Source organism: Aulonocara stuartgranti (assembly GCF_965226115.1).
Source record: "Aulonocara stuartgranti genome assembly, chromosome: 3".
NCBI classification, from domain to species: Eukaryota; Metazoa; Chordata; class Actinopteri; order Cichliformes; family Cichlidae; genus Aulonocara; species Aulonocara stuartgranti.
Window position 1 is genome coordinate 31,896,079 of NC_138941.1, and position 17,736 is coordinate 31,913,814.

The window sequence follows — 17,736 nt, forward strand, 5'->3', positions numbered from 1 at the left end:
TTTGACTCAACATGTCAATAAAGACAAACACGGTGCTTAAGCTGGAACAACAACAACTTGTATTTGAGTTCACCATGACTGACAGAGGTCAAAGGGCAACAGGTAGTAAACACTGGTATTAATGAATCGGTCACTTTGCTTTTCCTCAAGAACTAGCAGTCCATTAGCACCTTGTAAAAGGGCCACTTCTATGCTTTACACCAGCTTACGCCTGCTTTCACACAAATAGCGAAGCAAAAATACTCAATGCAGTGACAGAGTTAGAGAAACAGGGTTCCTGGTATATAACGGCAGAAAGACACAGAGGAATTAAGTCTACATAGCCTGCTTCAATGCACATTTATTACTTTGATATAAGCTTATTAAACAGACCAAAAACATTTCTTCAGAGTCAATCTGAGCTAATTTTCCCCACAAAAACCGAAAAAAAAAAAACAAATTAGCATAAGATGAAGTGGGTCATTCTAATGTCTTGATTAAAGTAGGCCTCAGCTTTGCCCAAGTGGCCAAGCAGCAGACTGCAAGTTCAGCTTTGTGCACTGAAGGCCTTATCAGGGCCTCTTTCGTAAACAAGAGGAGGAGGGGAAAAAATAGCCCCATCCAACATAATAAAAGGGAGCATCAAAGCAGCTATAGAAGAGAATCAGTCAGAGTATTAGACGCCACTAGGGGTTGTCAACGTGATGGCTTAGATGTCACTGGAGAACATCTCCATGGATGTAAAGCGGGCAAACAAATTAAGAGGGATGAGCTCGCACTTGGTGGATTAGTATTAGATTTATGAGGACAACTTAGAGTCAGTGCAAAGCAAAGAGTACACAAGTCTGTCAAAGCTGTGAAGAGAAAATTCACCTTTACACATTTAAGTTCAAGCGACGACCGTTTAAGACTCACTGTAGAGTTATTTGACTATGGAGGTGTTCACGTAAAGAAGATCTGAGGTACATAACAAACCGGCCATAGAGCACTATCATTAAAGAAGATTGCAATATCATTTCTCTTAGTTAGCACAGGCAACTGTGGCATAGCATCTTCTCTAAAGTCTACCCTTGGTGTCTGACTGTGAGAAGGTGGTGAGGCGAGCCCTACATGCAGGAGTCCAACTGTAAAGGATATGAGGCACGTTTATGTCAACTATGAATGAATGTTTAAATGGAATCTTTGAATGCAAAGCTTCTTGAATTCAAGAAGATGGAAAGATCCTTTAATGAGCTGATGATTCCAGCAGCGGTTTCATCGCTGACTATACGGACTAATACGGCGCCGGGTCCTGAGAGCCCTGAGACACTCAGAATTCCATATGCAAGACGATGCGAGGGTATTTTTAGGCCAGCACAATTTCCCTGTGACACATTTACTGCGAAGGACCTCAAGAGTGATAACGTGTACAAACTGCAGTCTGCTGAGGAGAGCGACAGCAATACTTGGAGCCACAGGAGAGACAGGCCAATTAATGGCAAGACGTCCTCTGAGTGCAGCCCTCTGTATAATCCCACAACCTACTTTATGGCGAACACTCCCCTCTTGCGCTGATGTGTGCATCATTAATCACATTTCATATCAAATGCATATCCCTAGCCACAAATATTCACTCCCAAATCTCTAAACGATGCATGTCAAACACTGTTCTTTACCAGAACGAGCGGCTCAAACTTTTCACATCTGATTATAAAGCAAAAGGAGCTGGCTAAACGTTTAAAATGTCTAATGCAATACCTTTTAAGTTGAAACACCTCCATACTTGTATTTCTGAGCGATGCCACGTGAAAAGACTGAAAATGCACTTATGAAAGCAGCTTTCCAGGGAGAAGAAGAAAAAGAAGGAGGACAAAAAAAAGTATGATGGTTTTAACTTCAATTTAACCAATGCCACTTAAAGCCAAGCTCTCAAAAGTCTAGCTCAGCACGCAGAACTGGCACTTGAGACATGAAAGGGCAGCTGCGACTTTTGGTTTACATTATATCTTAGTGGTTTCCACATTGTGGCCAGGGGATAAGCATCAGGAGAGGTTTATCTCTGTCACAGTGCTCTATGGAATATGTAAACACTACGTGTAATCAGTGCTGCAGTGAAATGGAGTGCAGGGGCTGTGTGGGAAAGTGAAGCACTTTAGGAATAAGTCGACATCTTTACTCGCTGAGCTCAAGCAAAGATAAGGCGCTGGAAGCAAAGCTGCAGAACCTCTAATGCTACTGTTGCAAAACACTCATTGCTGAAAACTGCTGCAAATGCTGAACACGTGCATTTTTCGATGAACAAAATCAGCAAGCCTTATGCAAGTCGCACTGTTAACTTAGTGTTAACTTTCACTTTGCTTAAGACCTTCGCTCTCATCTATCTTCATCTCATCCATCTCTTGGCTTTACTCTGTCAGCGTGTCTTTGTCCTCGTCATCCACCCAGCGAGGCGGCGGCGCTCCTCCTTTTTTTTTTTTTTTCCCTTGTGGAGCACGGGTACTTGTCCTAGACGAAGAGCCTCTCTCCCTTCTAGAGCCCAAGTTTTAATATGGTGTCCAATCAAAAGTGATTAAGCATCGCAGAGCACAAACAATGCTGGCCCTTAAATCTCTGTGAACCCTCATTCACTCGAGCGAATGAAAGAACACTCTGTCTGCGGCGGCAGATGACAGACGCGCGCTTGAAGATAAGTCTTCTGCGTGAGCCCTTATCCTGCGAACACCCGCCGTTTGAGCAAATAAAGAAATAAATAAATGCATTACAAAACGCCACACACAACAGAACTGGGTGCCACCTCTAAAAAGGCATCAGTGGGGGAGGAGAAGGCTGTTATTTTGTCCGTCAGTGTTACGTCCCCAACATGGTGCCTCGAGATGATACCTAAAACCAAGTGGCACCGGACGAGGCCCAGTTGAGTAAGTGAACCATAACTCAGCTGATGGGAATTAAGTCAAGAATGGAGGACAAACATGCATGCAGATGCAAAGACAGCACAGTGAATAAAAAGCCTGTTAATGTTCAAGCACAAACCCAACTGCGAGCAATAAATCACTAATAAAATCAACCAGCTGCCTCAAGCGCAGCGTCTTTCACATGAGAAATTTCAAAAAAGCAAATTTCCCACAAATCATCCTGTCTTGTACATAAATTACCAACAATTACAATGCATAATGTATGCGGTAGTAAAACAATACCCTGAACTAATGCATTAGATACGTGCGGTACACAGCAGCATGAACATTTAAGAAAAAGGGGGGACCGCTAACTAATGCTGAAAAGATATTGTTCTTTCTTTTTTTTTTTTTAAATGCCAAGCGCAAGAGCAGAATTACTTGGCAGCTGTTGTGCGATTTTTCATCATTAATATAAGAGCTGCTTGCAGAGTTGCTTAAATACTCTTTTTCAGCGCGTGTAATGCAATCTTGTACTCGGTAAGCTTCCATTTCTAGCTGGAATGACTGCAGGAAAATACTGGAACCAGTCCTGCTAAACATGGCAACCCCACTTGCGCGTATATTCTGTTATATTTATTTTTTTCCCCTATAAAAGTCTGCTATTGAACTGTTACAGCATCCAAAAGGCACTGTTAGCAGATCTCTATTAGCCCGTTTCAGGGATTCAATAACCATACACACATGTAGACGCATTAGCAAATTTGAAACAGAGAGAAGCAGACAAGCGTCATCACTGAGAAGTCATGAGAGGGAGGAGCTGGCACTATGACAACAAGACATTAGCCGTCTGCAGCCTGCTGCCGTCAACAAGTCAGCATGAGCACTACCATCTGACTGGGCTTTCCCAACACTGCCCCCATACACTCAGCCAAAACTAGCTCTTGCTGCTGCTGTTGCTGCTGCTGTTACTGGCTCCTGCTTTCAATTTCAAGAGTGGGCCAAGTAATGGCTTCAGCGTTTTGTGGTCTGCCGACACATATGGTCCGTGTAGCAGAACCAGTTCTGCCCCCCCACCTCCTCCCCTGTAGATCGTTTTGGGACGTGCACGGAGATGTGGGCAGAAGGAGACTGACACAGCCCCAGGGGCTGGCCGCAGTTATGGGGGGAGACGTGTATGGGTCTTGTTATGACTGCCAAGAGAATTGGTCTCAGCGGGGCCACCGCTGCAATCAGTCCAATGCCACAACGTGCAGAACTAACCAAACAGTATTTGTTTAAGGTTTGGCCCTTTCTGAAAATAATGTGTAGGAGGTTCTTAAAAATGCCACCAGCTGCATCGTTCCCAAAGACACTTTATGCACGACCATATGAGGAATCGACCCCAACTTTGACCAAATGGAGAACTCATTAATAATTAGGTCAGCTTCCCATTTAGCCTAATGGCACATGAGAAATTGTATTTACATTAAAAACAAAACTTTTATGAGCCATCATAGGAAGGGCCACATTAACCTTTTCTTTATTGCTCCCATCAGCGCTAACATCACCACTGGCAGTTAGGCTATCGCTGCCGTGGACGCTATCTGGCTGCATGACCTAGATTAAAGGTTATTTGCCCAAGTCACAGAGGCTGCTCCTTTGGCTCGCCCTTGTTGGGTTTCCTTATCGGAGTTTGTCTGGACAAATCTTGGACACAAAGCACCCATTTTGTGCTCCTCTATGGAGATCCTGTTACAGCGTTCCAGACACGACGCGGTCCGCCACCAGTGCCTCTGGGAGCACGGCGTTTGGTTGGGGCGGTGCGATTAGCTGCTTCCTCAACTTCAAGCATATGATACATGTGAACTCCTCTTACGTCCCTGAGCATGCTTTTGTGCAGCGACAGGGTAAAATGATCGGGGGGGGGTCAGATGATGTCATGCTGTGAGAATTTGGATAAAGTGACCCTCCCATCCTCATTACAAGACGATCCAAGGGTCCTCCAAGTAAATTCTGCCTTTAGCTACTTAAATACTTTTCTTTTGTAACTACTAAAATTCCCATTTGTTGCACAATAATGTCCTGTCATTAGATGTACTATGGAAATAATTGAGCATCTCCACCCAGCAGTATGCATTTACAGTCTGTGTGTGGATAGAGCTGCCTTGAGGATGATCCAGTGGCCTTATTCCTCCTGTGCTCTACAAGGACAAAGAACAACTAAGAGAGCAGGGTCGAGCGAGGCAGGGAGAACGAGGAAAACGAGAGAGAAAAAGAGTAGTGTTCGCTGACCTCATTCTGACAAGCCCGGGAAGAGTCTTTCCTTGGAACCGTTTCGCAATAGCACTGTTGTTTATACAGGTGGTGGGTGAGTCGAGCGAGATATGCAGAGAGCATGCATTTTGCAACACCTCATTATGAATACTAAACACAAGCAGCATGTCAATTCACACAGCGCACACACAAACAAGCACTTCACCCACACTCCAAAGAGTGGTTCACGTTTCATTTAAGTTGTGACATTTGCAGGGAATGCGTCACTTTGTGGGCAGTGGCCAAATCATTCCACTCTGTTTAAATTTCAAAGTCAAGTTCCTTCACACAACCCAAGAGCTGTCAAATGCTACTGTCCCCTCGTATTGGCTGCCGACTGCAAGCCTCTTGGAACGGATGCCTCCGGTTGCCTTGTGTGTTTGGCTTTTGGGCCGTCTTCGGCAACAACATCCACTTGGCCAGAGTTCAGCCCTGTGGAAGGCTACAACAGCCCAAAGGTGGCTGCCAGGACCATTGTTTATGCAACAGTATACTACTGCTAGGTTAAAGGGAAAAAGAGCAAAACAGTGGAGGGAAATGAAGGGCTCCTACCTGCAGCAATAAGCTTCTGTCTTTGTACACATGGTGAGACATTTTAAGAATATTATTATAACTCTTTCTTTTCTTTTCTGGAGCCAATATCTTAAGCAAGTTAATTCACAAATTGTACATATGTGAGAATAACCCTGTAAATTTATAAATACTATGCTTTAGATAACCAACTGTCTTTTCTAAAAGAGGAACACTCTCGAAATGACACAAAATGGAAAACCAGGACCTTAACTAAAAGCCATTTAAATTTAATGAAATCTTACCCAAACTAAATAGATTTTTGTGCTTTTATTTCTGTAACAGTTGAAGCCTGAAAACAAACCCATGCGTAAGTTAATGTAGCGCCTATCTTATTTTCCCCACTAATCAATGAGGTGAACCAAATCCATTATATCTTAGAAAGATGTGGAAAGAAAAAAAAGGAGAAAGGATCCACACAACAGCTGTTTGGTAAACATACCAAAGTAATTGTTCCAAATGCCTTATTTTAACACAGATTAAATACAATTAGAGGCTGTTTATCTAATCACAACAAGTCACTCTGCCAAAAGAAAAACCGCTGTCATTGTTCCTAGCAGTTCTGCTCCGAGGAATTAAGCTGGAAATAGGATAACTTTTTTTTTTTTAAACATAGCTTCTCTATGTACAGGAAGGAACGTTTACACACTTGCTGCGGGGAAAGAATATGGCTGGATCGTTGGCTGGCTAAGGCATGGGTCTTCTGAGGTGAATACGAGGAATTCAGGTCAGTGCAGCCGAGACGTTTAACCAGATCAAGCCGCTGCAGCCTGGGTGGAAATAGCACGGGAGGCCACGGAGGGGGAAACCAGTGCGTCACAGCTCCCGGCCTGAATCCAGGCTCACCCCCCACCCCACCTCCCCAATGCAAACAAGAGCCATAACTTCCCTAATGATCTGAGATCATGTACGCCTCGCACACACTTCGCCAATAGGAAGCGCTTCCTCTCCACCTTTGACCTCAGAGTGGGTGTGTCTACCTTCGACTTGACATGTGGATCAGGAATGGTGCTAGAGTGATTTGATGAATAGTTAGTGGCAAGTTCATCTATGAGGTTTGAAAAAAGAAAAGCTTTAATCTGAGAAAATCTTTCTGCAACACCAGGAAAATCTTGAAAAATCGGATTTTAAGCCCTAACAAATCTCTTAATATCTTAAATGTTTGCCACATTTTGATAATCTGACACCGACTTGTTTTCATTTACAGTCTCTTCCCCCCCCCCCACCCGTCACACACAATTGCTCTGTGATTCAGAAGTCCAACACCGCACTCACTCACACACACACACATTGTAAACAGTCTTTATTGAGACGTGAGTGCTTGTATAAACATAGACAAGCTCTATTGAGGGTCCGGGGCTGGGTTGAACAATAAGAGGGGGAAAGTTGCTGGACGTTCCTCACAGACGGTGTGTACAAAATCCAATTATCAGAGCCGTGGCATTAACATTCCAGCAGTCTGGCAGGTGACGGCTCCGTCTTTTCAGCTCCCCCCACCACCATCACTCACACACACACACACACACACACACACACACACACACACACACACACACACACACACCGCCAGCATGGGATAGTCTCCCTAGGCAGCACCTCAACAATACACTTACACACATGCAGCCTTCTTCAGCTCCCCCTTTCTAAGAACCCACAAGTATTGAGACATATATAGCAGGAAGAAGGCAAAGAGAGGGGAGGCAGTTGGGAGGAGTGTGGGGTCCACCAGCGACACTGATCTTTTCTTCAGGAGATCAGCGCAACCAGCCTAGCAGGCAGTATCAGTCAATGGGGCATTCTTCTCCTCTCTGTGTTTGGGTGAGAATATGTTGATCGTCGATAACGGCGCTTTGATCGCCATAATGGGGAAACCGCGTTTTGTTTTGAGCATTTGCCTAAAAACAGTGAATGCTTTGTCAGCCTTCGGGCGATGTTTGCGGCATACAAGACGCCGAACTCGACAAAGGTTGAAGGTAAAACAAAACTATTGCTGTTCTTGGCTACAGGGCGGCGTCTGAAGGATTAAAATAAAAGCCGGCACTTTAGGGCTTCTCAGCGAGGGAAGCAAAACACACACAAAAAATACAACTAAAGAACTAAAACTGAGACTTTAAAGTGCTTCTTCTTTGATTACACACACTAACTCCTGTAATTAGCCTCTGCACCTTCTTTCAGCATTAATCCATCCGGTTTGACAAAGCTCTATCCACCGTGCATCGTTACCAGGTTTTCTTTTTTTTTTTTGCTAAACATACTGTACATACAGACCTTATCACTATAGGATATGGTGTACGTGATAATGTGCATGTGATATGTAAAGCCTCTGCCTGGTGTCGTGCTCTGTATCCTTGTCAGGTCCTATATATAAACATACATCTGGCCCCCATTCTGCTCTTTCCATCATGTCATCCTGCCTACATGGGAGCAGGCTGTGGGAGATGCATACAGTTCAGTACAGGACAGGACAGTAGGGCTGGAAGAAATTATTGTTTTCATTTTTTTTGACTGATTCTTTTTTATTATATGTCAAAACGCCTGGTCTTAAGCTTCTCAGATCCAAAAGCAAATCTTTCTTTTATGGTTTTTGCCTGACTAGTAGATTAAGATTCAAGCAAAAAAATACTCAGGCTGAAAGCTGGGAATAAGAAACGTTTGACATTTTTGGCTTCGTAAATGATGATTAATGAATCTAAATTAAGCTGAACTAACTTTTTCTTGATTAACTGATACAGTACACGTACTGAAGCCAAACACCCTGCTGCTAAAAAGTTAAAAGTCTGTTCACTGAAATCATTTTATGCATTTATTCTGCATCAATAGCTAACTAGGATTTTATGGGCATTTTGACTTGATGTTGTATTCCTTCCTTTAAAACAGTTACCGTTTTTTTTTTTAAAAAACGCCACCTTTAGCTTCTCTTTTCACAGCTTAAAGTAACTGAGAAGTCTACTTTGTCCCCCTATAAACCTCCTTTTGTTGCTCCTATTCTCCCCCCCTCTTTGTGTGTCGCTGTCCTCCTTTGCGGTGAGATGTTAGTCAAGTGTCTTGTGGCTTTCTCCACCCTCACCAGAAGGCCTGCCCGCGGTTAATTATTCTTGGATGGCGGATGAAAAAAAAAAAAGTGAGTTCTCTCTTTTTTTTGTTCTTTTTTTCATTAGCTCAGCAGCAGTTTCCCATTCATAATAGTTGGCACTGGTTTCGCTCTGCCTGCCAGAGATCACACCCCAACCATTTTCATTTTCCTTCATCCATTTGTTTCATTCATGTCATAGATTTGGCAGGGGCCTGCATCGTTTTCCTGATGGCCGCCGACCCTTCAACACCCTCCTTTTGAGTCTCAAACTCCCGTTTGTGGCTTTGTTTTGGATAAGAGCGGAGAAAATGTGGAAAAAAAATTTCATGCTGGTTCGTATCCAAGGGTTGTTGTCTTACTGTATTTCAGGACTGGAATTATTAATTGTAATGTAAAACTGAAAAAGGGATACTTTAGCAAAGCCATATGAAGCTTTGCTGACATGCCCTTGGATGAAAAGAAAGTCATAATAAAACTTTTCCTGGGAAACTGAATGAATATGGTTTATGTATGTGATTGTTGGTATAATTCCAAAGTTAAAAAGAACCATTAAGGACTGTGGGCTACCATTCCCTTGCCTTCACACAGTTTATCCCATAAATTTGCACAAGCAGTGAGCACACCGAGTAATACGCTCTCCACCAGAACTTTAAGTCTATTACACAGTGCGTTCAACAATCTGAGGCCCGGAGAAACAGTATTTCATCATGCAACTACTGGAAATATGCCCACTGACAGGGAATCTGGATTGCACATACACACACATATTTAAAAAAACAGCAACAAAAAAACTCTTCCCACCCACCTGTTCTTGAGACATTTTGCTAAATCTATCAACTTCATCTGCTTGCATGTATTTTATTCCATACCACACAGGCCCACAAGCAGAAAGCACACGCGTTTGCATGTGCACGAGTCCAAACATTCAAATGTAACGTACACGTCTTCTCTCTGGGGCTGCAACCCGATCCCAAAGCACTCCAATGTGACATTAAAAACCCAGACTCTTTACCGTTAGGAACCTGGATTCCCAACATGGAAACAAACAAGATGGCTGCCGTGTCTCCAACTGAAGGCGTTGTTCCTCGGCTCCCATCTGAATGGAGTTAAGAGGCTGGCTAGCAGGAGCGGAGAGGAGAAGAGTCTCCTGGGGCAGTTGGCTCAGCAAGCGGGACCAGAGGATGGCTGCACCGTGGATTAGGGCCCCACAGTGGTCCATTGTTAATTGGGCGCCATGTGTGAAAGCTACAGAGAGATTAGTTTGTACAGCTGCTGCCATTTGTCATAACTGCCCTTAACAAGACACACATGGCAACGCAAGTTACAGCCAGAAGTTTTGCAGAAAAAAAGGGAGTAAAAAATGTCAGGCGAGCGTCTAACAGTTTGCAGAACAGGGCCCGCATAAGCAGATGAAGATGTTCCTGGGAAACACCGAGCAGACTCGGCGGGGATCCCATAAGAGATGATGAGCTTGAGCATTACTCATTTAGCCATCTGTAGGTCAACTAGAGTCATTATCATAACTGCTCAAAAGGACTATGCTAAACCAGCACAGATCCCAGACCACGGGTTGCAAACAATTCGGTGAAAATTATGAGGGAAGATCTGCGATTACATCACGGCCCTGTTGGGCAGAGCTCAAATTAGTCAGCGTCTGGGTTTTGTTCAACGAGCAAGAGTGGGATACAACACAGATAACAAGAGCCTGATGACCTCCTGTTAGCCAAATTTCCCTACTAATGTAGAATACAGCATTAGGTTTAGGAGACGGATGCTGGAGGAGAGGCTTTTTTTTTAGGGGGCGAGCAGGAATGTGCAGTGTAATTGTGGGTTGGAGGTATGTGCACATGTTGGAGGCCTAATTACAATCTTGACTTGGTAAATCTGGAACAAGCTTTTAAAAAGGAATCCCACTTTCAGCTTTTTCTTTTTTATGCCTGACAGCTCCCGGAGTGGCGAGGAGTTGCTGCTCACCAAAACTAAACGCAGTCTTTTGAGGAGAAGTGCAGGTGAGTAACCACAAGACGGATTTGTTGCAGTTTCTACGTGCATAAGTGAGAACACAGGTCTCCATGTGTACATTTTTGGATTTGCATGTCAAATTTAGGGACGCTTCTCTGAAAGTCCCTGTGAGCTAAACAACCAGCTGGAGCTTTGTGCCAGCATAGAGAGCGGGACAATTCGAGAAGAACTCAAGCTGTTGGGATCCGGATCGTCACACAGACTTTTAGTGGACACCATGGTAACGAAGCCTCTTCTTCTTCAAGAAAAATAATGGACTTCATTAACTATCCTGTTAGTGCTCCTGCTGGCTTTAATCACGGGAGCACACACGGCACTGGACCAGCCCACTCCTAACACAAGTATTAGCACTTTGGGCTAACAATTTCATCACTACTACAACATCAAAATTCCCCTCGTTTCATTTTGAAAAAGTTATAATTAATAGCTACATTTTGTGATTACAATTTGTAGTATGGTTTAAAATAGGAAGAGCTTATTTTCACTTCTGATTTAAGTTGCTGGGTTGTTGTGAATGCTGCATTTATGGCGGTGCAATTCTCCCATATTTATGCACATGCATCTACAGATAATATGAAGGAAATGTGCACTTTTCTGTTCTCCTTTTTAATCACTGAGTTTTTTTATTAATGCCTTGATGTAAAGAGAGAAGCAGAACTGCCTGTGACAGAGGAGAAAGTACCTCTGTGGAAAATGTGTAACATCTGCAGTTTGGTGATCCTGAGATATGGGATTTTCATGTCGTTACAAACAACGAGAAGTCCACATTTCCTCTCCTGTCTACCCCGTGTATGGCTCACTTTAATCAAACACAGCCCTGCTGCTTCTTCGTGAAAACAAGTTGCTGTACATGCTAAAAATGTAAATGACTTCTTTTTCCCCTTTTTTGCTATATAACTTTTCTTACTGTAAGAGCCAGTAAAAATAATATATATGCACTCAGTGTTTATTGTTTATTGCGCTGCTGCTTAACAGTTGGTTTCTAAATTTGGGAGTTTTGTTTTTTTTTTGGGAAAAGTCAACCCAACATATGCGAGGGAGGAGTGCAGTTCCTTTTGCTTGCTTTGACAACTCAATGGGGTGCTGATGAATCCGTCCCAAGCAGGCCATTCCCAAGCCCCAGACACCATATCCCCTCTCTGACCCACTGCACTGACTTTAGAAAGAAATTCTCTGGGGATTCGCCCCCCACCCCAAACAACAACATGCCCACCCAAAAGTACATTTCGCACGGCGCTGTGATGGCGGGCCTCTCTTTTTCTGTTCCACTCAGGTCTTGTCGAGCCGTCACAGTGATGGGCCGTACTGTAACGCCAGACAAAGGAAGAGACAACCATCACTCTAGGCCACTGATCGGCCTTGTCTGGCCTGAAAAGACTTTGATGGGGCAAAGCAGAGTGGGGGGTGCTGCTCAGAGAAGTCAGTGTCTCCTGGGCAACCACTCCGATTGTCTGTCCCTGCCCAAAGTTCCCAATAACACCCCACCTACTACCCCTTCCTTTTTTTTTTCTTCCCTTCATTGGTTGTTCACAAGCCTCCATCCTGGGTGAAGGGGACTGGCTTTTGCATAAAAGTCTCATTCTGATACTCGAGGGTGCTTTTCTCCTGACTGACTGGAAAAAATGCAAGGTCAAAGAACATCTTCACACAAATTCTCTAACTAAGACTTTTTGTCTTCCCTCTAAACCTTCTTATCCTTCTTTTCACTCCAGACTCTGCTGTCTTACATGACCAGTCTAGCAGGCAGATGGGACAACAGTAGGTTTTTCTAGCAGTTACGCTAGTACAACGGTGAAGAAGAGGGCGCAGCCACTGGATGGAGAAGCTCAGGCAGCAGGGAGGGCCCGCTTTGTAAGGCAGGACAGTGATAAGGTCTGGGATAAGGGTGAATGTACCCATTTGTCTTCATTTGGTAGGACTGGCAGACAGGATGGGGGGTGGGGAATCTATCCGGGTGAAGTGGGAGGTGCCGGTCCTCCAGTCAAGTGGCCTCGGGGGGATTTGAAATGCATTTGGGGTCCTCCCCAAAAAAGCCTGGGAAAGTGTGGGGAAGCTGAGATCTTAACCATAGACTAATGACACAAACTGCAGACCTTAACCAAGTGTAGCCACGAACGCAAAACTGAGTCTCCTGCTGAAATACACAAGAAAAGCCTTTTCAACACAATGCCTGAGCCTCACAATGCAGAAGAAAGGCCTCGTCCCGTTTTTTTGACAGATGCAACAGCGCAAACTGTGACACAAGCAAATTAAACACACTGTAGCGGAGCAAAGGAGGGAGTTGTAAATTTTGTTGAGAAAGAAAGCATCCACATTTCTCTGTGGCCTCTGCTCCGAGTTGCCTTGTTTCCATGGCGATTTATGTACACATGGCACACAAAAGAGGGCTAAGGAGGTAACACGGCCTGTTTAAGCCTTGAGGTATTTGCTCGAGCAAAGCCCCGCTGCTAATAACACAAGCTTCATACTGTGCCAGGCAACCTGGCTGCAATGCACCCAGGTTACTGTTTGAGAAAGAGCAGGAGAGGAAAGAAGGCAGAAGGAAGTCAGATGGAGATCACAAAACAACCAAAGATCCTGGAAAGGGGGTGAAGACATTAATACAGAAAGAAAATAAGCGAGAGAGCAAGAAAGCAAGTGAAAAAAAAAAAGAAAAGGAAAGAAAGAAAGGCTGCACTGCAAAACATAAATAGCTGCCGGGTTAAGAGAAAAAGGATCGGGAAGACATTTAGTGGGAAGCGGAAATCAATAAGGCAAGCGGTGAAGCTGGGAGGGAGTTCTAAGTGGATTAGATTGAGAGAATGTGTTCGATAGGTTATGGCTCTGAGAGAGAGGTAGCCAGACACCGCAGGCTCTATTGCATACTAATAAGGAAGCCAGCATGGAAGCTAAGCACAGGGTTGTGCAGTTCACTGTGAAGATTTTTTTCTATATATCTCTGGCATCAGTGGTTACGGTTTTTCCCAGGGTTTGGGGTTTAGCTTGTTCCTTAAAATTCATGTTCAAGATAAAACTCCATCTCGACTGCAATGAGAGCTATTCTCCAGACTTGTTCTAACATTATGGCACAAAATTTACAAGGAGTTGAGTAACTGTAGTTAAACTTGACAGCGGTGTCTTTAATGCGCTCCTCCTTACAACAAGTTTTGTTTCACGTTTCTGGCATAAACCCAGCCGCCATTTCTCTGGCCAAGCGCCTGGGCCTGGGACAGCTGTCATGGTCAGAGTCTCAGGCTTGAGGGAAAGCCAGGGACTGAGAAAAGAAAAGAGAACGGGAGAGAAAAGGAGTGAGAGTCACTTGGCCGGGCAGTGTGCCGCAGGGGTGATTCCTGATGGCAGAGGAGGATAAGGGGATACGAGGGGGGAGAGAGGCAGGGAGGGTTAGATGTTTTGCTTAGTCACAGACCTCCACTGTGACCCAGAAGGTCAGACCTCCGCACTGGCCGCCTGACCAAAGCCTCTGAGGCAGCCAGGCGGAAAACAAGATGCAAACAGCGATCCCGAGCAGTGTGGCGAGCAGGCAGTGGAGAGTCTTGAAGATACCGACCAGCCAGACTACCCAGCTTGAGGGATTGGTTCATTGGGTGAAGGGGTGTGTGCGGGAGACAATCACAAGGGCTTACTCCCCCTCACTTAGGCCAGTGAACCAAGGGACCACCGGCTATACCACAAGAAGTGGCAGAAGAGCGGAGACAAACAGTTGCCAAGAGACCACCGGTGATCCCATGACTGCTGTGGTTTGACCCCGATTGAAGAGTTCAACGACAGGGGCTTAAGAGAATCCGCCCTTCCCCAACAGCTCTGCTGACCACCACCACCCCCACGGCAAAAAGTCTTCCTCCTCCACGTGCCCCGGGCCAGCACAGGCATGTTTTCACTGATCTGTTTTGCTCAATTAAACTTCAGAGGACACCCTGTCACATCTCTTTGTAAAGGTCGTGACCTTAGGGGCAGAGGTTAAGCCTGGCAATTGTAAAACAAGGTTTTGATTAACATGGCGGCTTGTATCCGGAGGTAATCCATCCATTTCTACAAACTATCATGGAAAAAAAACATCACAGGGGGTGTGGGGGTGGGAGTAAAGGTAATGATGTTTTATGGCCACGTTAACTTTCAGCACACGACTAATGGGAAGGCTGCTTGACCTTGACTTCTTTCATCCCGATTTGGACTACCTCAGCAATCCTCGACTCTCACGGTTTCTGAGGAAATCCACTGCCAACTTTCTAAATGCTCGGAAATCTTTTTAGGAATTAGTCACTGAAGATCATGTAAGATCTTAATAATCTTAATAAAAAAAGCCTTTTTACAATGTTATTCTCTAATTTCTCCTTTTTTCCATACATGGCCAGAAAGAACAAGTGAACACAATAAGTATATCTCTGCAGTTGCGTGAACAAACAGGGATGAGCAGCCTAACAAAAACCACATACAAACGAGGCCTAGAGACTCCCAGCATGTCCCGACACGATGATTATCTACATGCCCCGTTGCAACTATTCCATCACGCTGTCAAACTGGATATGCAAAATATGAATCTAGGAGGTGAGAGTTGATGATTTAAAAAAAACAAAAACAAATAAGAATTCCCCTTCTTGTTTTATTGGAAAATGATAAAATGGTGCAGTGGATTACCACGGCAGTATGTGTGTGTGAGTGTGAGAAGCCCGGGCCCTGCATTGAACGCGGCCTGCCAGTTGGCACAATGGATGCCACAACCCCCACTCCCAGCCCCCAGCCTACTTCCCAGCGGGCATTCATCTGGGCATGCACATGGGTGCTACAGCTCTGCCTGGCTAAACGCGTCTGTGCCCCAGAACAAGGGAGCTGAGTGCCCTCTCAAAATTCACCCGGTACACTCGCTGCCAACCCGCCGACCTTTCTCAGGCAGCAGCCCACCAGAATCAAAAACAAACACTCTATGAACCCCATTTTTTTTCTCACGAAAAGTAACAAAAAAAAAAAGATTTTCCAGAATAAATAACAGCAGCGAAATAACGGATTAGAAAACACGGCAGAAGCAGAACTACATTAAAAATCACAGTCCGAACTCGCTCTTTTTTCCCCCCCACAAAGTTCGCACAATAACCAGATTCTGTTGCAGCCCGAGCCGTTTGCTACTTTCTTTGTGTTTGATTGTATGTTTGTTTGTTTCGTGCAGTTGCAGCAGAACAAAGGCAGCGGCTTCCATTCTGCCACTGTCAAAAAACTTTCCCAACGTGCCCACTGCATTGCGGATGCCAACCAACGAATCAAAGGCACGCTGCAAGCAGACAAAGAGAGTTTGATGCCAACCTCCAAACCTCTAACAACCATTACTGGTGATTTTGCCTGCCTCCCTGGCACCGTGTAAAACAAAATGGCGCCGTGCCGCACGCTACCACAACATGGCTGCATTGTCTGGGTTTGTGGACCGCTCGGTAACTTAAAGAAAAGAAGGCGACGCTTTAGTTTGCAAAAACTGGAGAAGGAAAAGAAAAAGATGGCCATCTGAGTGATCCCCGCTATTCGGCGTTTGCCAAGCATTTCACTCAATGGGAATTTTGAGGATGGCGGCAAATGATCGTTCCCATATAGAAAAACATGACATTATTTTAACCTTTTATTATAAACACTGAAACGAATCTTCAACATGATCGTCCTCTCTACTCAGATACAGTTTACTAAAACTGCGGCTGTTTTATAAAGTCAGTTTTGTGAAAAAACAGCACTAAATGCCGTTTCTCGAGTTGGTACTGAGCAGTTCAAAATGCAGCAGATGTAAACCAGGGAAGCGGTGGCATCCTACAAAAGACACAAAAGAGGGTCTGATGCCAACCCCGGTGCCAATGGCAACCATTATTGTCTCTGTGCTGTGCCTTCTGCTTTCCCTGGCACTTATCAAACACAAAATGGCGCTCAGGGTTTGATGATAATGAGCTAGCTATACCACTACCCTCCAATGGGAGCACAGTGTAGTGGCGGCTATTCGGTGTGGTTGCAGTAGATTTAAGGGCAGCACATGAGAGGTTTAAAAGTGTGGGATGTATATGACTGAAATGTGTTTACTCGCAGTCAGAGGAGACCTGAATTTCATTTTCAAAGGCCTTTTAAAGGTGTTATCTGATTCGAGATCCGAGTAGGAAAAAAAACAACATCATTCACAGTATCCTGTGAAAAGTGTTTTCTGTAGAACTCATTGAACCTGGAAGAGATCACATCTGAATGCGGCGTTGCTCTGATCATTCTCTGAGTGAAAATCTCCCAGTTTACAGTCTGCATGACTGACTATGTAAACCAGTTTCTGGTGATGTACACTAGAAACACCGTTTCTATTCTGGACTTTCAGAAATGCCTTTATTTTATTTTTGCGGCCGTGTTTACTATTTTTTATTAAAGGGAAAAAAAAGAAAGAAATCCTAGCAAATTAATTCTGGAAAGAAAAAGAAATAAATTAAAACATCAATTTAAAATATATGCATGACAAAAACTATAACTACTACCCTCTTATAAAGTACACTTCCTAAACTGTGCAAAATGTGTCCTCTAAACCTTTCATGTAAAAGAATCCAGTTTTTTTAGGGATCAGGAAAATAACATGAAATAACATGACACACAAAGAAGAAAACAGAAAAAACAGAAACTTTAAATTTTATAACAGCTGAAAGTGTTTTTATGTCTGTAATGTGACTTACTATTAGAAATCGCTTCATTGATCACACGTATTACCATTTTAATTGGTGGAAAATCAACAGTGTTTGCAGGCAAACCAGTTTGAAATTTTTATCGTGGAATGAAAACTAAAAAGGGACAAATGCCATGATTATTTTTAAAATATTGAGATTAAAAAGTGAAAGATTTTTTTTTTTAAATCTTAGGTTACATTAAATGTTATTTATTTATTTATTTATTTATTTATTTATAAATGAATTAATAAAATATAACACT

General features: G+C 43.9%; 1 protein-coding gene and 1 long non-coding RNA gene across 8 annotated transcripts in view; one reads left to right on the plus strand and one right to left on the minus strand.

The window, feature by feature from the left end:
* LOC309703267 (nuclear factor 1 B-type-like) overlaps window positions 1-17,736 on the minus strand; it is a 64,497-nt gene that overhangs the window by 41,190 nt on the left and 5,571 nt on the right. The window lies entirely within an intron of this gene.
* Window positions 8,919-11,130, plus strand: LOC309703270. 2 transcript variants are annotated; one of them, XR_014275839.1, is made up of 3 exons: window positions 8,919-9,119; window positions 10,732-10,796; window positions 10,895-11,130. It is a non-coding gene; the product is annotated as an uncharacterized lncRNA (long non-coding RNA). The 2 variants fall into 2 exon arrangements; XR_014275840.1 differs by lacking the exon at window positions 8,919-9,119 and adding an exon at window positions 10,398-10,624.